The sequence below is a fragment of the Acomys russatus genome, chromosome 16, assembly GCF_903995435.1.
Source record: "Acomys russatus chromosome 16, mAcoRus1.1, whole genome shotgun sequence".
NCBI lineage: Eukaryota > Metazoa > Chordata > Mammalia > Rodentia > Muridae > Acomys > Acomys russatus.
In genome coordinates this window covers 42,378,852-42,396,353 of record NC_067152.1, presented here as the reverse complement: position 1 = coordinate 42,396,353, position 17,502 = coordinate 42,378,852, and the positions used below count along the sequence as shown (strand labels likewise).

Sequence of the window (17,502 nt, the reverse complement as noted above, 5' to 3'; positions counted from 1 at the left end):
TCATCTCTAACCCGGCAGCTTCCTGGCTGCACATTACAGCCAAGGGAACCCAGCCTTTCTGAAACCTGAGCCACAAGGAAGTTTACTAACCTAAACCGTAGGAAGTGTCTTCCGTAGTTACAAAGTGGAAAAAGTTAATGAATGAAGGTGTTGGCACCAGATAACCAGTGTCTATAACCCAAGAACTCTTGGGAAACCTGACCCTTCTCTAAATAAACAGACAAATATGGGAGCCCGGGGAGATGACTCAGTCACTCAGTCACTGAGAGCTTGCCTCACAGACTAAGCAATGTCAGTCCATTATCTGGAATTGGTGACAGTGGAGAGTCGGAGGGGGTGGGGATGGAGAGTGGGAGGGAGTGGGGTGGAGGTGGAGAGTGGGAGAGGGTGGGGGTGGAGAGTGGGAGAGGGTGGGGGTGGAGAGTGGGAGGGGTGGGGTAGGGTGAGGGTGGAGAGTGGGAGGGGTGGGGGTGGGGTGGAGAGTAGGAGGAGGTAGGGATGGGGAGTGGGAGGGGGTGGAGAGTGGGAGGGGTGGGGTGGGGTGGAGAGTGGGAGGGGTGGGGGTGGGAGGGATGAGGGTAGGAGTGGAGAGTGGGAGGGGTGGGGTGGGGTGGGGGTGGAGAGTGGGGGGGGTACCATCGTGGAAGCTCATGCTATAGTCCCAGCACTGAGGATGCTGACAAGAGGGGAAAGCTTTAAAAACAAAAGTTGTGGTCCACAACTTTAATCCCAGCACTTGAGGAGGCAGGGGCAGGTGGATCGCTGTGAGTTCCAGGCCAGCCTGGTCTATAAAGCGAGTCCAGGATAGTCAAGGCTACACAGAGAAACCCTGTCTTGAAATAAAACAAACAACAACAACAAAAACAATGCGAAGAAAGCAGGCTGACCAAGCCAGTAAGCAGCACCCCTCCATGGCCTCTGCATCAGCTCCTGCCTCCATGTTCCTGCCCTGACTTCCCTTTATGATGGATTGAAACAAACCCTTTCCTCCCCGAGCTGCATTTGGTCATGGTGCTTATCACAGCAATAGTAAGCAAACTAGGACAGTAGCCTCCCCTACGGGATGGCCAACATAATATGTTCTTCTCCATTGGTGTTTTCCCTGGCAGCAAGAGTGCATCTGCGGGGCCAGCCTCAGCGAAACACAGGCCCAGGGCGGGGAGAATAGGTGTCCTGCCGTAGGCTTGACCACAGTGCTCAGTGTGATGCACCCAGCTCAGATGGGCAGTTAAGGAAGACAGCAGCAGTGAGCTTAGGCCCTACCTGCCTGCCTTCAGCCTCACACCCTTCAAGCAGGCCCAGAAGTGAAGCCTAGAGCAACACCTGTGGCCACCATGAACTAAGGGGGGTTCCCAGCAACCTGGGCCACATGCTGGCCTCTCTGCCGGGGCCTCCATTTAATTGTCCAGCATCGTCCGTGTTTGCCCGTTCTCAGGGAAAGGTCAGTCTAAGAGGTCGCTCTTCCTCCATACGCTAACCTCAGGACATCCACTCGGCCCCATGTCTAGATAAAGTGCATTTTCAGGAAGAGTGGAGGGGTAGGGGTAGGGGGGAGAAAGGCCTTGCTTGAGTGCTTGCTTTCCTAGTGGAGACAATAGCCAAGCCAAGTCAGGAACACCAGTTACAAAACAGTCAGCCCATTGTCCCCAAGCAGTGCCCAAGGAAGCCAAAAGAGGGTGCCAGTCTGACCCGGACACCTGAGGAACTGGAGTTACAGAGCCTGGTGGCCCCATGTGAGTGCTAGGAGCCCGACTGTGGTTCTTTGCAAGAACAGCAAGTGCTCTTAACCACTGAACCACTTCTCCAGTCCCAAGCCCAGGGCCTTCTGTGGGCTGGAACACAGGCCCATGGTCTCCTCAGCCATGGAGACCCCAACCTGACCCATCCTACTGGAGTGACCATTCTTCACAGTTTGACTGTCTCCAGCCTCAGCTCTCTCCCCACCACAGGGCAGCAATCCCTGACCCATCTCCTCACGTTCTGCTCTCCTTTCTAGAACCTTCCTTGACAGCCGTTCTGTGAAAGTATCTTCTTTGGGTGTCACAAGAAGAAGCCCAACAGAATACTGTGGTGGCCATACCTTGGGATGCTTGAGAGGACAAGCTCACCACTTAAGACCCTTGGTCCTGGGCTGGAGAGATGGCTCAGAGGTTAGGAGCATCGTCTGTTCTCCCAAAGGTCCTGAGTTCAGTTCCCAGTAACCACATGGTGGTTCACAATCCTCTATGATGGGATCTGATGCCCTCTTCAATTTAAAACAACAACAACAACAACAAAACAAAAAAAAAAAAAAAAAAACAAAAACAGCCTTGGTCCTAATGCATCATTTTTGACACTTGGGGAGCTTGCTGCTGGAAGGTCATGTGACTAGGCTTCCAAACACATGGGAGCGAAGGTCAATGCTTAGATAAGAGGGTAGCAATGGGGATGGCAAGAGATAGAGATAGCACATCCAAGAGTGATTTTCTTTCTCTTTCTTTCTTTCTAGATGGTTCTCCCTGTGTAGCCCAGGCTGGCCTTGAACTTACCATCCTTCTCCCTCAAACCCTGAGATGATAAGATCACACAGAACACCATGACACGTGACAAAGGCAAGTAGAGGTGACTGCAGAGTCACTATTTTCCAAGGGGAACAGTCAGCAGGAGTTCTGTTGTGTTTTAGGCACATGGTGGCCAGAGGCAGCTGAGCCCTCCAACCACAAGCACGCCAGAGCTGCCAAAGCTGGGCGACAGGGTCAATGAGGACAGTGTGGGGAACAGGCCTCAGCTGGGGGGGGGGGGGGAGGAGAAGGAGGATCAGAGAGAGGGCAGAAGCCCTGAAGCTGCAGCAGGTGGCCAGCTGTGTCAGCGCTTCGAGTCCGCTGCTTTGAGGACAGATGGCAAAGTGGGGCCTGAGGGCCTGGCAAGGCTGCTTTGGAGGAGAGGGAAGCCTGCCTGAAAGGCTGGAGAGACAGTACACAGCAGAGAGGAGCCCAGGAGGACAAAGGGTCAGGAGACAGTCTGCAGCAGTGCTGACGCAGAGACGGGCAGAGAGTGGGCAGGTGATAGAAACAAACAACAGGGACCCTGTGCATTTGACCACTGGTAAGATTTACCAAGGACTGGACTCTTGTAAATCACCATCTGAGAGACTGGGAAGCCCAAGTTCAAGGACCAGCACACTTGGGGTGTCCAGGGTGTCCAGTGACACGCTCCTTCCCTGTGTGCTCCTGTGGCCTAAGGGAAAGGTCTGACTGAGTCTCTTTGTTTGGTTGAATTTTTTAGGCCTTAAACTGTGTACCACCATCCCTGCCTTTAGGGTCTTTTTTTTTTTTTGGTTTTTTGAGACAGGGTTTCTCTGTGTAGTCTTGGCCATCCTGGACTCACTTTGTAGACCAGGCTGGCCTCGAACTCACAGCGATCTGCCTGCCTCTGCCTCCCGAGTGCTGGGATTAAAGGTGTGCGCCATCACGCCTGGCTCTTTTTTTTTTTGAGAATTATTTATTTATTACATATACAGTGTTCTGCCTGCATGTACACCAGAAGAGGGGACCAGATCTCATGATAGATGGTTATGAGCCACCATGTGGTTGCTGGGAATTGAACTCGGGACCTCTGGAAGAACAGATGGTGCTCTTAACCACTGAGCCATCTCTCCAGCCCCCCCCCCTTTTTTTTAAATATAAGGGCCCAATCTACCCAGCATGATGGCTCACACCCATAATCCCTGCAATTTAGGAGGCTTGGGTGAGGGGATTGTCATAGGTTCAAGGCCAGCCTAGGCTACATAGTGAGCTCCAGGACAGTCTGGGATATACAGAAAAACCTTATCTTTTTAAAAAATATTTTTAAAAATGTGCATGACTGTTTTGCCTGCCCTTGTGCCATGTGTGTGCCTGGTATCCTCAAAGGTCAGTGGAGAGTGCTGAACATGGGTGTTGGGAGCTGAACCCAGGTCCTCTACAAGAGCAGCCAGTGTTCTAGCTGCTGAGCCGTCTCTCCAGGCCCATAATGTAGAGAGTATATCTTGTGCAATGTATGATGCATCGCCTGCCAATTAAAAAACATATAGAAGATAGGCGTGGTGGCACACGTCTTTAGTCCCAGCACTCGGGAGGCAGAGGCAGGCAAATCGATGTGAGTTCGAGGCCAGCCTGGTCTACAAGGCGACTCCAGGACAGCCAAGGATACACAGAGAAACAAACAAACAAACAAAAACCTTATAGAAAGCCTATAGGAAAGGGTAGAACAGAAGGTGAGATTCTTAACCTCAGGGCCACTTCTCCAGCCCTCAAACACTTGGGAGGTAGAGGCAAGTAGATCTTTGGAGTTCGAGGCCAGCCTGAACTACATGATGAGTTCAGGAAAAATCTCATAAAAAATTTTTTTTCTTAGTGCCTTTTCTTCTATCACTTTCTGTTTGTTTGTTGGTTGGTTGGTTGTTGGTTGGTTTATTGAGTGAGGGTATCATATAGCCTATGCTAGTCTCAAACTCACTCTATAGTCAAGGTTGACTTTGAATTTTGGCGCCCCCTGGCTTCATGCCGAGTTTGGGGATTGCCGGCATGGGCCACCACATCCAGTTATTCAGTATTGGGTAGAAATAGAAACATTGAATCGAAAGTTCATGCATACTAGGCAGGCGGGCAGGAGGCAGGTGGGCATTCTATCAACTGAGTCATACCCGGTCCCTAGGTGATGAGATTTATAAAAAATAAAATGTCGGTTGGCGAGATAGCTTAGTGAGTGCAAGAGCTTGCCACCAAGCCTGATGGTCTGGGTTCTGCTTATGGAGCCTCATTCCCTCATTAATAAATGTGAGAAGATAAATAAAAATATTGAATTAATGTCAAAAAATGTAGTGTTATCTTTATTTTTCATAATTTTATTATAGCTTTGTTTTTTGAGACAAGGTTTCTCTGTGTAGCCCTGGCTCTCCTGAACTCACTCTGTGGTCTTGAACTCACAGAGATCCTCCTGCCTCTGCTTCCAGAGTGCTGAAATTAAAGAAGTGTGCTACCACAGCCCAGCTTTATAAGTTTTTTAAATTATATATTTATGTATACATAAGTATACAGTATTGTGCCTTCATGTACACCTGCAGGCCAGAAGAGAGCATCGGATCACATTATAGATGGTTATGAGCCACCATGTGGTTGCTGGGAATTGAACTCAGGACCTTTGGAAGACCGGGTGGTGCTCTTAACCACTGAGCTATCTCTCCAGGCCCCCCAGCTTTATAATTTTAAAATATTTTAACGATGAAGGTTAAAGGACAATTTTGGGGAGTTCTTTTTCTGTCTTTTTCTACCCTGTAGGTCCCAGGGATTGAACTCAGGTCATCAGGCTTGCCCGCAAGCTGCAGAGTGCACACAAACAGAGCTGGTGCCAAGAATCAGTGCAGTTGCACAGCTTGCATTTCACAGCTTGCACTTGGACCTTGGCCTGGATTGTTCGCGCCAGAGCAACCAAATGCTGTACAAAAGCCGCTCAACTGGTTTACTTCATTCCAGGTTCTCTAACACTCCAGGAAGCCAGCAGCCACTCTGAACGTCAACAGCCATCTACACACACACACACACACGCACACAGACACACACACACAAGCATGCACACACACGCACAAAGATACACACCGCCAGGGGTCCCCACAATATAGTACGCATGAATGATCTCTGACATTAAAGTAGGGATTGAAGGTGTAGTCCAGTTGCCTGCTTAGCATAACCGTGGCCCTGAGTCCTATCCCTAGCACCTCGTGGACAGAATATGGCAATGAGAAAACCAGTCTTTTCCATTACATAGCACCAGCTTGCTCTGGGGGTTTGTGATAGCTCTTCTCTGACGACAAAATGAGCCAATTCAAGTCAAATTAAAGTATAAAGGCAGGTTTATTGGGAGCAGCTCTCAGGTGGGGTCACCAGTCCCAAGGAACCAGGCCAGGGAAGCCACCATGCAGAGGGAGACAGAAAAGGGGGGGGGCAGAGAGAGAGGAGAGAGGAGAGATCCAAAATGTCTGGATTATAATAAAGTGAAGAGCCTCTGGTGGAGAGGAAGTCCAGCCCCTGGGCTGGAAAGCTCAGGTAGGGACTGAGGGGTGCTGGGAGGCCAGGTCTGCATCTGGGTGTTAACTAGGAACCTCAGCCACTGAATCCCAACAGTTCGAATGAGAAATATCCCATAGTCTCAAGCATTTGACTATGTGGTCCCTACCTGGTGGCACTGTTTTGGTAGATTTAGGAGGCGTGGCCTTGCTGGAGGAAGTCATTGGGGGTGCACTTTGAAGGTTCAAAGCCTCGTGCCATTCCAGGCTAGTCTTCTTCTTCCTCCTCCTCCTCCTCCTCTTCCTTCTCCTCTTATTCTTCTTCTTTTTAGACATATTTATTTATTATGTATACAGTGCTCTGCCTGCATGACAGGGCCTTAGATCACATTAAAGATGGTTGTGAGCCACCATGTGGTTGCTGGGAATTGAACTCAGGACCTCTGGAAGAGCAGCTAGTCAGTGTTCTTCACTTCTGAGCCATCTCTTCACCCTCTTTTATTAATTAATTAATTAATTTATTTATTTATTATTTTTTGGTTTTTCGAGACAGGGCTTCTCTGTGTAGCCTTGGCTGTCCTGGACTCGCTTTGTAGACCAGGCTAGCCTTGAACTCCCAGGTGTGCACTACCATGCATGGCCACTATGCTTCTTAGTTGTGGTGCATGTCTTTGAGCCTAGCGCTTGGGATGCAGAGACAGGAAGATCTTGTGTCATGAGTTCAAAGCCAACTTGGTCTACACAGTGAATTCCTAGGACAGCCAGAGCTACACAGAGAAACCTTGTCTCAAACAAAACAACAACAAAAGGGAGGATTGATATTCTATGAACCTCTCCCACCTCGTGAAACTGCTGTGTACATGTCTGAGTGCCCAACCTCCGTGTCAAGCAATCCTAGGACTCAGCGTTGTCACACCCTTCTCCTTGTGCAGACTATTAATCAGCCAAGTGTCAGATTGTGAGGCCAAGTGCCTGCCAGTGGGGTGACACAGTCACTACCCTGAGTTAGGCAGGACCACTGGGAGTTGAGGGCCAACCTGGGCTACACTATAAACTTGAGGTCAATGCTTGCAATATAAAATTTTGTCTATAAATAAATAAATTAATTAGCTAATTAGTTAATTGGACTGGAGAGCTGGCTCAACAGGTAAGAACACTCACTTCTTGTTGAGGACCAGAGTTCAGCTCCCTGTACCCAAAGCAGATGGCTTGCAGTCAACCTCCTATAGCTCCTGATCAAGGAATCTGACGCCTTTTGGCCTCTGCAGTCATAGGCACATCCCCACACACAAGTGCATGGTAAAAAATAAAAAATAAATAGGTCGCTAGAGAGGTAGCTTAATGGTTAAAAGTGTGTACTGCCCTTGCAGAGGACCAGGGTTCAACTCTCTCCATGAGATGCTTTATAACCTGTCACTCCAGCTGCACAGAGATCTGAGGCCCTCTTACGTATGTTTTGTATGTAGACACTGTGCTCAGGTATACAAACTCACCCACCCACACATGTAATGAAAAATTTTAAAGTAAATTTTATTTATTTATTTTTGGATTTTTGAGACAAGGTTTCTCTGTGTAGCCTTGGCTGTCCTGGACTGGCTTTGTAGACCAGGCTGGCCTGGAACTCACAGCGATCGACCTGCCTCTGCCTCCCAAGTGCTGGGATTAAAGGCGTGCACCACCACTCCTGGCTTAGCTTGATGCTTTTATGTAGTTGAATCTGATGATCTTTAGCTGATGGTTTCTGGGTAAAGTATCTTTTTAGGGAGGCTCAGCACCCCAATACCAGGTAATTTGTCTAATATTACAAGTTAACAGTGGAGAGAGTCTTTGCACCAATAATGCTGTTCCCTCAAGCTGTGACAGAGATTGCTGCCTCCAAGAAGTGGGAAGGAGGGACTCCAAGCAGTGTGTGTGTGAGTGTGTGTGTGTGAGTGTGTGTGTGTGTGAGTGTGTGTATGTGTGAGTGTGTGTGTGTGTGTGTGTGTGTGTGTGTGTGTGTGTGTAACAATGTAAGCAGCTGGGAAATTAGCTGTAGGTGACAAGGGATCTGAAATGACAAGGTCCATTCATTTCCAAAGGCCATTTAGACTGACAGTGCCTTGGCGGAGAGAGGATGGGTGGAGGAGGGGTAGGGACAGCATTAACCAGGAGCTTGCTGCTGGGAGGGAGGCAAGGACAGAACTCAAAGTCACCTTCAAGGAGGGAGCCCTCCAGAAGGGAGAGATGAAAAGCTTCTCAGAATCCCCAAGAGTCTGACCACATCAGCTTCCTGCCTGATTCCCCACCCCCATCCCCACCCCTGTAGCGGCTCCACTCGTGGACTCTGATGCCCCCGTCCCAGGCACAGTGCTCTTTCTTTCAAGGAAACTTTCAGAGATTTACCTGGGGTTTGACATCTCACTGAACAAGCCTCTCAGGAGTTAGCCTTGCCTTTCTTTACACCTTTAACCTTGAGGTGGCAGTGTGAGGTTTTCTATCGGGGATGAGGGGTGGGGGGACGGGGGTTGGGGCTGGGGCGGGGACATGTGGATTCCTCCCTGCAGTACTGTATATGGCCACTAGGTGGCGGTTCTGCACTATTAATACTAGCGGCTGTTGCCCAATAATCTTGGGCCCTTCCTTCCACTACACCCTGATTTTGAGAGGGGAGGCCGACCCAGAGTGTACTTGGGCCTGTGTCAGCCACACTCTGAGGAGAAGGGGCATCCTTATCATCCTTTCTGTATCCTGCTGTCCTGGAGTCCTTCCTAACTCCCTCTCCCCTTGTAGCAGCCCCTTCCATGGGTCTCCACACAAACCAGTGTGCCCTGAGCTCTGCCAGGATGACCTTCTGAAGCACAAATGTTGTTCACCATGATGGCTGGAAACAACATGGCCTCCGACTCAGGGCCCCGCCCTCCGACTCTGTGCTGTTCCATCCTGGACTTCTCCAAACCTAAGCAGGTACCACATTAAAAAAAAAATTTTTTTTAAAGCCAGTCACAATAGTGCACATTTGTGTGTTTTTTTGTTTTTTTTTTTTCACATATGTGTTTTTATTGTTGTTGTTGGTTACTTGGTTGGTGGGTTTTTCGAGACAGGGTCTCTCTGTGTAGCCTTGGCTGTCCTGGACTTGCTTTGTAGACCAGGCTGGCCTCGAACTCACAGCGATCCGCCTGCCTCTGCCTCCTGAGTGCTGGGATTAAAGGCGTTCACAACCATTCCCGGCTGATAGTGTACATTTGTAATCCCAGCAGTGGGAAAGTGGGCACAAGTGTTTCTCTGGGGTGCACTGGCCAGCCAGCCTAGCCTAATTGATGAGTCCCAGGCTAGTGAGAGTCGATATCTCAAAATAAGGTGGACAAAGCCTGAGAAACAACACCTGATTGTCCTTACACACACACACACACACACTCACACACACACACAATCTCAGCTTACAGTGATAAAAGTCAAAAGTTAATGGTTTCCATCAAATTGATTTCAGGATTCTTTTATCCCGAACTTTTCAGAGTTGTAAGGCAAGTCGAGAGGGGCCTCAGCATGCGCAGGACACAGGTCTCTCTTAGGGGTTGATCGGGTGCTGTGCATACAAACGCAAACATCAAACAGCAAATCCCAACAAAAATACACTTTAGCCAGGTGTGGTGGTTGTCTGTCACCCCTTACTTGGAAGGCTAAGGTAGAAGGAGCAAGAATTCAAGGCCAGGGACGTAGAGAGAGGGCTCAGCAGTTAAGAGCAGCGGCTGCTCTTGCAGAGGACCCTGGGTTGGATTCCCAGCACCCACATGACAGCTCACAACTGTCTGTAACCCCGGTTCCAGGGGATCCAATGCTTTCTTCTGCCTCTGCAGGCACCAGGCACATATGGAATGCATAGGCATAGATGCAATCAAAACACTCACACATCTAACATAAAAATAGTAAAAAATTTAAAAAGTCTGTTGATGATGACACATGCCTTTAATTCCAACACTCAGGAGGCAGAGGCAGGCAGAGTTTGAGGGCAGCCTGCTCTACAGAGTGAGTTCCTGGACAACCAGGACTACACAGAGAAACCTTGTCTCTCAAACAAAACAAGAAAAAAAAATTGGGGCCAGGTGTGGTGGTGCACACCTTTAATCCCAGCACTCGGGAGACAGAGGCATGTGGATCAATGTGAGTTCGAGGCCAGCCTGGTCTACAAAGTGAGTCTAGGACAGCCAAGGCTACACAGAGAAACCCTGTTCCAAAAAAACCAGGCCAGCCAGGGATACATAATGAGACATTGTCTCCAGACAAGATAAAGAGCCAATAAACTTAAGGCAGGTCTGCTCTACAGAGCAAGATACTGTCTCACATTTTTTTCTGATAGGTTTTTTTTTTTCAAGTTGTAAATTGTAGTGTATGCATCTTGCTCTTTGTTTTTCCACTCAGTGCATCTTGGGATAATTCCTTATCAACACACAGGATTGCCTCATCGATTTTAACAGCTGCAATGTGACTTTACCACATATTACACGCAGCCTGATTCCCACTCTCCCGTGCCGGGCAGGACGAGTGCTTTGCCAAGTCTGTGGTCCCTCTGTACCTCCATTCTCTGACGTCACCGAAGCAACACCGTGCATAACCTGGTCCTTGGCCATCCAGCGACAGGTAAGGACACAGCCTAGCCATCCATCAGTGAGGACACAGCCCAGCCAAGCCCTGGAGCAGTATCCGCTAGACCGAAGGTCAGATTGTGCCTCATGGTCCCAGCAGCCGCACCCTTGCCTCCCTCTGCCCGATGTTCCTCTCCCCTCCCCCTGTGGCCCCCCCTCCCGCCCATGGGACAGACAGTGTGGTGCTCACATCACAGATGCCAGACAAGCCTAGCCACCCACCTCCACCCCTGACCCCCAATGCTGCTTCTTTTTCTGCCACCTGCATGGACCCCCAGGATGTGCCGAGTGCCCAGTAAATGCTCTCTGCATTTGCTTTGAAGAAGCAACCCTCAGGTTCAGGGGTTATTACCTGCCTTTGCTGAAGCCGTGCCTCTCCATGGCTGGGAGTGGGGAGGAGAAGTTTGTCAGCCTGGCTGATACAGAGTAATGCAAGCTCCAAGGGCTCTCGTGTCCTCCTCCAAGAATGTGGTGCACGTAAACTCAGGCAACACCCACATACACATGTATTTTGTTTTCTTTTTACATGTATGAGTGCTTTGGCTGCACATATGTATAGATCGTGTGCTTGCTTGTGGGAGTAAGGTAAGGGCATTAGATCTCCTGGAACTAGAGTTATAGGTGTCTGCAAGACCCTACTTGGGTGTTAGGAACTGACCCTGGGTCCCTGCAAGAGCAGCAAGGGCGTGTGACCCCTGAAGTATTTCTCCTGATCCATTTTTTTAAAAATGGATAGATAAATAAATAAATAAAACAGATTGTCTGGCAAGAGTGGTCTGGTCACAGGATGAGGGGGTCCAGCTTCCTTCACCCCTGATCTGTGTACTCTCCAGATGTGACAGGACCCAGCCAGGAGGAAACTCAGGGAGCAGGAAGTGAGACCAGTGGTGACATCCAGAGCCCTGAGCTGCTCCCAAGGTGGCGTGGAGTGGATCTGGGCACAGGGCACTCTGAGGCACTGGGCAAGGATGAGTGGGTCAGGACCAACATGGCAGCACAAAGAGAGGCCAGCCAGAACCCAAAGTCAGGAAGCCTCTTTCTCTTTCTATCCATCTTCCTCCTCCTCCTCCTCTTCCTCTTCCTCCATTTCCTCTTCTTCCTCTTCCTCCTTCTCCTCTTCCTCCTCCTCCTTTTCCTCCTCCTTGTCTTCTTCTTCATTGTTGTTTTGGGTTTGGGGGTGTTTTGTTTTCTTTGGTTGTTTGGTTTCTTTGTATGTATTTTAAAGGGGTGTTTGAGACCAGGCTGGCCTTAAACTCCCAGAAATCTGCTTGCCTCTGCCTCCCTGGTGCTACATGCCCTCTACCATGACAGACTTCCCTTTCTATTACTTTACTCTCCGCCGAACCCAAGCTTGTGACAAACACCAAAGTGGTAGGCTGGGGGACTGGGGGTGGGGGGGGGGGGCGGGGAGGGGAAGGGTGGTTATGAGCAACGCAAAAGGCCAGCGTTCTGGCTTCACCTCTGAAACCAGCACCACCACAGTAACCCTCCCTGGTGTGAGTCGCGTCAAACCCGGCTTCTCTGACTGGGCCAGGCCTCCAGAGAGAAATCCTGAGGCCATTGGCTCTGGGGCTGAGGACAGGAACTCCAGACCTGGGGTGCAGGGGGGTGGGGGGGGAGGAAGGGCATGGGGGCGGGAGTACATGTTCAGGTCTTCCCTATGCCATTTCCTTCTGTCACAAGTTTCCTCATCACATTCCAAGCGGGTGGCTAAGCCGGGCCCCTGGCGGAAGAGACGCCTCCTGCCCTTCTCCCGCCTGGAGCCCTTCTTTAGGAGCTGGCCAGGCCCTGTGCATGCTCCCAGGCAGGACTTAGGAGTGCTGTTGGATTGGGTGTCATAAATTTTGACCTTAGCACAGGGCCAGGGGTGTGAAAATCAACAGCGGTACCCTACCCGGAAGTGGGTAAGAGCATCACCAGATGCGACTACCCAGGGCAGAGTTAAGGGAGGGGCTTCTGGGTCCAGGAGGGAACTGAGGAAGCCCCGCCCAGCTCCTACGGGGCCAGTGTGGCTGTGGGGCAAGCAAAGGCCTTTGGCTCAGAATTGAGGGAGGCCGTGCCCTCATCAATACTAATAATAGCAAAGGTAAGAGCAGCTGCTAGTTAGAACCACGTGCCTCCTGTTACTGCCCCCACAAAGAGAGGGGGAAGCTGAGGCCCAGGAGGCTTGGGGGTTTGTCCAAGGCCACAGAGGTAGTCAATGGCAGGGCAGGATTTGAACCCCCAGCTCCTGAGGATACCCTGTTAGTTTGAATCGCATTATTTCTTGTTACAGCCAGTAATGGAAGTCAGATGGCCCCAGCAGGTGTTGCTACTTGGTCAGTTACAACTAGGCTAGAGAGCCTAAGGCCTGGCTCTGGGCCACCCGCTGTCTAGGAAGCTGAAGGCTACTCCAAGATGCGGAGGGCCTTCCTCTGCGTTTGCTGCAGCCTCCTGACTGAACCAGCGCTCAGCCCAAGCAGGGTGCCAGCCTGAGGCACCAAGCACACTATCCTTCGGCATGCCTCAGTCCCCTTTAGTCCTGGGGTGCTTAAGGGAACAAGACCCAGCTTCCAACAAGACCCGGTGTGGCCTACAAGGCATGCCAGGCCTGAGGAGAGGTCATTAGTGGAGAAAGGAGAGATAGCTGGTAGAGAAGACCAACACTCCCTAGAGGAGGAAGGTGCAGCTGGAAAGGATATAAGCTGAAGCTCCTAAGGTCAAAGGAGCCAGAGGTTGCATGAGGAAGAGAAGGGGAGACTGGATGGGTTTTGTTTGGTTGTTTCGGGGGGGTGCATGTGTTGCTGGGGATCGAACCTAAGATGCTTATGCTAGGCAAGGGCTTACATATAGTCTTAAGTGGAGGAGCAGCCAGAACGTGATAGAACCAAGGAGGCATTCGACCTAGAAGCAGCGGGCAGACCACGCCCCCCGAAGCACCGCCCACACACACCAAGAAGCCCCGCCTCGCGTAGGCCACGCCCAGGCCCAGGCCCTGCCCCTGCGCCCTCGCGCAGGTAGGGAAGAGGCGGAGCTCCGGCGCCGACCTCCGTGGAGCCACCGCCCCGCCGCTGCCCGCTCCGCTGGCTCGCTGCAGCTTCCCGGGACTTGGGGCCTCCGAGAGGTGAGCGCGGGGCGTTGGGCGCGGCGGAGCACTGGTCCGCTAGGCCGCGGGTGTCTGCGGAGTCACAGGGCGGCCGCGGGGAGTGTAGGGGGCTGCGCGTCCCGACGAGCGCCCTGGAGGCCGAGGCTGGACTCAGGCTGTGCCCACGGGACCGCTGGATCCCCACCAGCAGATTCATGGCCTCTGCCCGGGCCAGGACGCCTAAGGGGTTCCCCGGGACACGGTCACCAGATGTCTGGGCGCGTAGTTTGTGCAGAAGTTTAAAAGCTCAGGGAAGAAGTGAAGGCACTGCCCAGTGTTGGACCGTGCGGCCCCGCCTTCCACCCAGAAATCCCTTTTAGACCTTCTTAAGACTCTACTCCCCTTTCTCCCGGGTGAACTCCCCAGAGCCCCAAGGCTGTAGTTTGTACGTGGAGCCTCCACGAGGTGGAAACAGGTGTGGGGGCGGGGTGGGGATAGGCTTACCACGCTGGAGTGGACCGGAGCTCAGAAATTGTATTCAGGAGTCCTGGCTTACACACCCGAGCGGTTTGGGTACTTGGGCTCCCTGCTGGTGTTTCTGCGATGGGTTAAAGGGCAGGAAGCTGTAGGGTTTGTAGGGCCCCAGCCTCTATCCCCACACCCCAGGGCAGAAGGGAACCCAGGTCGGTGCCTTGACCCAGCTCCAGGAAACACTAAAACTGAGCGGGAAATCTGTAGGGCTGGGACTTAAAGATCGAAGGTGAGGTGTATCTGAGTTATTGCCCTGCAAGTGCAGTAGCTGTTGTTTCTCAACCGGCTAGGTTGGGGGTTCTAGTGTGTGTGTGTGTGTGTGTGTGTGTGTGTGTGTGTGTGTGTGTGTGTGAGAGTGTGAGACATCTGCTGGTGAAATACTGTCTCCAGCATCTGTGTTGTGCTCTGGTGACTGTAGGTCAGGGAGAAGATAATGAACCGGTTTTGAGCAGTGGTTCTCAGTTTAGGGACACTTTTTGCCTTGTTAAAGATATTTGGCAACTCCTGGAGACATTGGCTGTCACTCTTGAGGAAGGGAGTCCGTGTCTGTTACTAGCATGTTGTGGAGGAGCTGGCAACAGGAGCCTTCTCCCAGCGGCACAGGCCTGTGGCACTTCACCCAGGGTGGCTTCACACAGGGCAAACTCAGGGTGAGCCGGAGTAACCCTTGAGCTCTCCTATCCCTGGAGTGGAGGAAGGGCAGGTCCAAGCTCTGTTCCCACAGAGTTCCCCAAAGCTGGACAAGCTGAGGCCTCGTGGATGGGGGGGGGGTGCGCGGAACATGCCATGTGACCAACTGGAATTTTCCTTCTGAACACAGAACTAACTCTTCTAGCTATTTACACCGGGAAAATAACACCCAGGGAATAACGGATCTCCTAACTCCCCGTGACTCCCCTCTCTTTCTTCCAACGGGATGGATTGCCCCTGCGGTGGTGGGAGTCCTGCTCAGGGTGGGCTCAGGCCCTAGTGTAGTACTTGCTGAGTGCCGCTGAGGGATGAAGGCGGTTAAAGAGGCTTTCACCTACAGAGCCACCGAGGGGTGACCAAAACCAAGACCGTTGAGTTGAGCTCCTGGGCTGCGCTCCCAGCTTTTTGGGAATGGAGGTGTGTGTGTTGCTGGCTGGGTAGGGTAGGGCAGGGCCAGAAGGGGTAGCCAGGGCCTCTCTTCCAGCAACTAATATTTCCCTGTCCCCTTGTCCTGCCTGGTTTGGGACCTCCTGCTTGGGAGCCCTGGTGGAGTGAGAAGGGAGGGAGGGGGTGCTCATCTCAGGTTGGTTGCTTGATTTGGGTCTTTTTACCATCAAAGCCCGATGTGCAGCTTTGAAATCCCAGCATTGGCAGGAGACTTTTGAAAAGAGCAGGGATAGATCATAGCAGATGTGAGCAGGAGGACCCCTGGGATCTCAGTCCTGCGCTGGGGTCACTGGTCTTTTTCCTGTGACCTGAACTCTGGACAGCTGCTGTGCCTGTTTTGCCTGCATGTACGTCTGGACAGCATGTATGTGCTGATGCTATCTGAAGCCAGAAGAAGGTATCGGATCCCCTGTAACCAGAGTCATGGATGGTTGTAAGTGGCCGTGTAGGTGCTTGGAATCAAATCTGGGTCTTCTGGAGGAGCAGCTGGCGCTATGAACGGCTGAGCCATTGTCGCCAGCGACATTACTTGTGTAAACTGTCTCACACAGGCACCAGATGACAACAGGAAGATGTCAGGGGGCCACAAGTGTGCATGCTTGTGTTCAGGTGACTTGATGCTGTCTTCTGGGGAGCTGTGTGTTCTTCAAGCAGCTCGCCCCACCCCACCCCAGTATGTCCCTTGGGACTCATGGGATCCTGCCTAGGTATTGCCCCATTGCCTGGGGGGATTTCCAAAGTGACCTCACCAACTGCACTGTTGGGAGCAGCTCCTCGTTTCCTCTCCAGGGCAGACAGGCGGGGTGGAGGAGTGGGGTGGGGTGGGGGGAGGAGTGATAGGACTCAGCACTCTCCAAGTGCTGGCTGACCTCAGCGGCCAGCATGGCCCCAGGACAGGGACGCTGCCAGGCCAGGCAGCTTTTGGCACACAGGCAACATGACAAGAGGAGCCAGCCACGCCTGCTCCGTTGTTAGGAAGAACGAGAACGAAGGCTTTTCCGGGATTGTCCGAAGAATCCCTGGTCTCCCCAGGCAGCAGACAAGCATGAGGAAAAGCTGCTTTCTCATCCTCAGTGAGCTATAAGGAGTTGCTGGGGACCACCAGATTTATTTGGAGACCTAGATGCAAGCATTTGGGGTTCAAAGGCTGATGGAAACTCCACTGTCCTGTTCTCCCCCTCCAGCCTTCCCACCCCACCCCCCACCCCCGCTCCACACACACATAGTGGTTTGAACCTAGTGAGTTCTGGTAAGGTATGAAGTGGTAAACACCATGGTTGTCCGGAATGGCAGGTGATTCCAAGTACAAGGGCTAGGAGGCAAAATCCCGGGGCCAGCAGACTAGGGTCTACGGGAGTGCTCAGCAGGGTGGGAGTCACTTAGGTAGACTTGCCTCCATTTCTCCAGCTGTACAGTGGAGGCTTATGAGGTGAGGAGTCTCATGGTAGCCTATGGACATGTTCAACCTGGTTGTGGCCGTGGTGGGGGGCACCAAAATGAGCCATCATCACAGTCCTGAGATTTATATTTGGAGCAAGGCTGCTGTACATGGCACAGGCTCGGGTCATGGGAGAAACCCTGCCTTCTGGCCGCTGGGCTGTCAGGTGAGAAAGCATGTGAGCTCAGCAAAGAGCCATGTCTGGGGTAGAGAACCCCTGGGGGTCTGCAGAACCCTGTTCCTCTCCCTCAGTGGTGGCTACTGAAGCCATATCTACAGTATCCCAGCTGGTGCAGGGGAGCTGCCTGCTCCTGTGCATCCCTGAAGGGTGGGGAACCTGCTGTGCGATTCTGGATAGACACAGGACTGAAAACTAAGGGCTCAGCTGAGCCCTTAAGGGTTTTATCAGCCAGGCTGCATAATGACAGCGGCCTCACCCTGCCTCAGTTAATGAGATAGTGCTTATGAAAGCACTTAGATAAGCTGAGAAGTGCTACCCAAGCAGTAGGGGTTGCCACTCACAGTGGGTGGCGTGGGAGGGTTCCTGAGCCAGAGGCCTTTGCACCCAGACCACTTAAGAGGGACGGTCCTTCTGCCACTTGGCTTCTCATGCTCCAAGAGTGGTAGGGTTAAGGACTGGGGCTGGGGGGTGGGGGGAGAGGTCAGCTCAGCAGTTGAGAGCACCAGCTGC

At 51.9% G+C, this 17,502-nt stretch overlaps 1 protein-coding gene across 1 annotated transcript in view; it reads left to right on the top strand.

Moving 5' to 3' along the window:
* The first annotated feature begins 13,626 nt into the window (after positions 1–13,626).
* Positions 13,627–17,502, top strand: part of Rhbdf2 (rhomboid 5 homolog 2) — a 28,269-nt gene continuing 24,393 nt past the window's right edge. Inside the window, 1 exon segment of the mRNA XM_051159101.1 lies at positions 13,627–13,744. The gene's annotated coding sequence lies outside the window, so the exon portion shown is untranslated.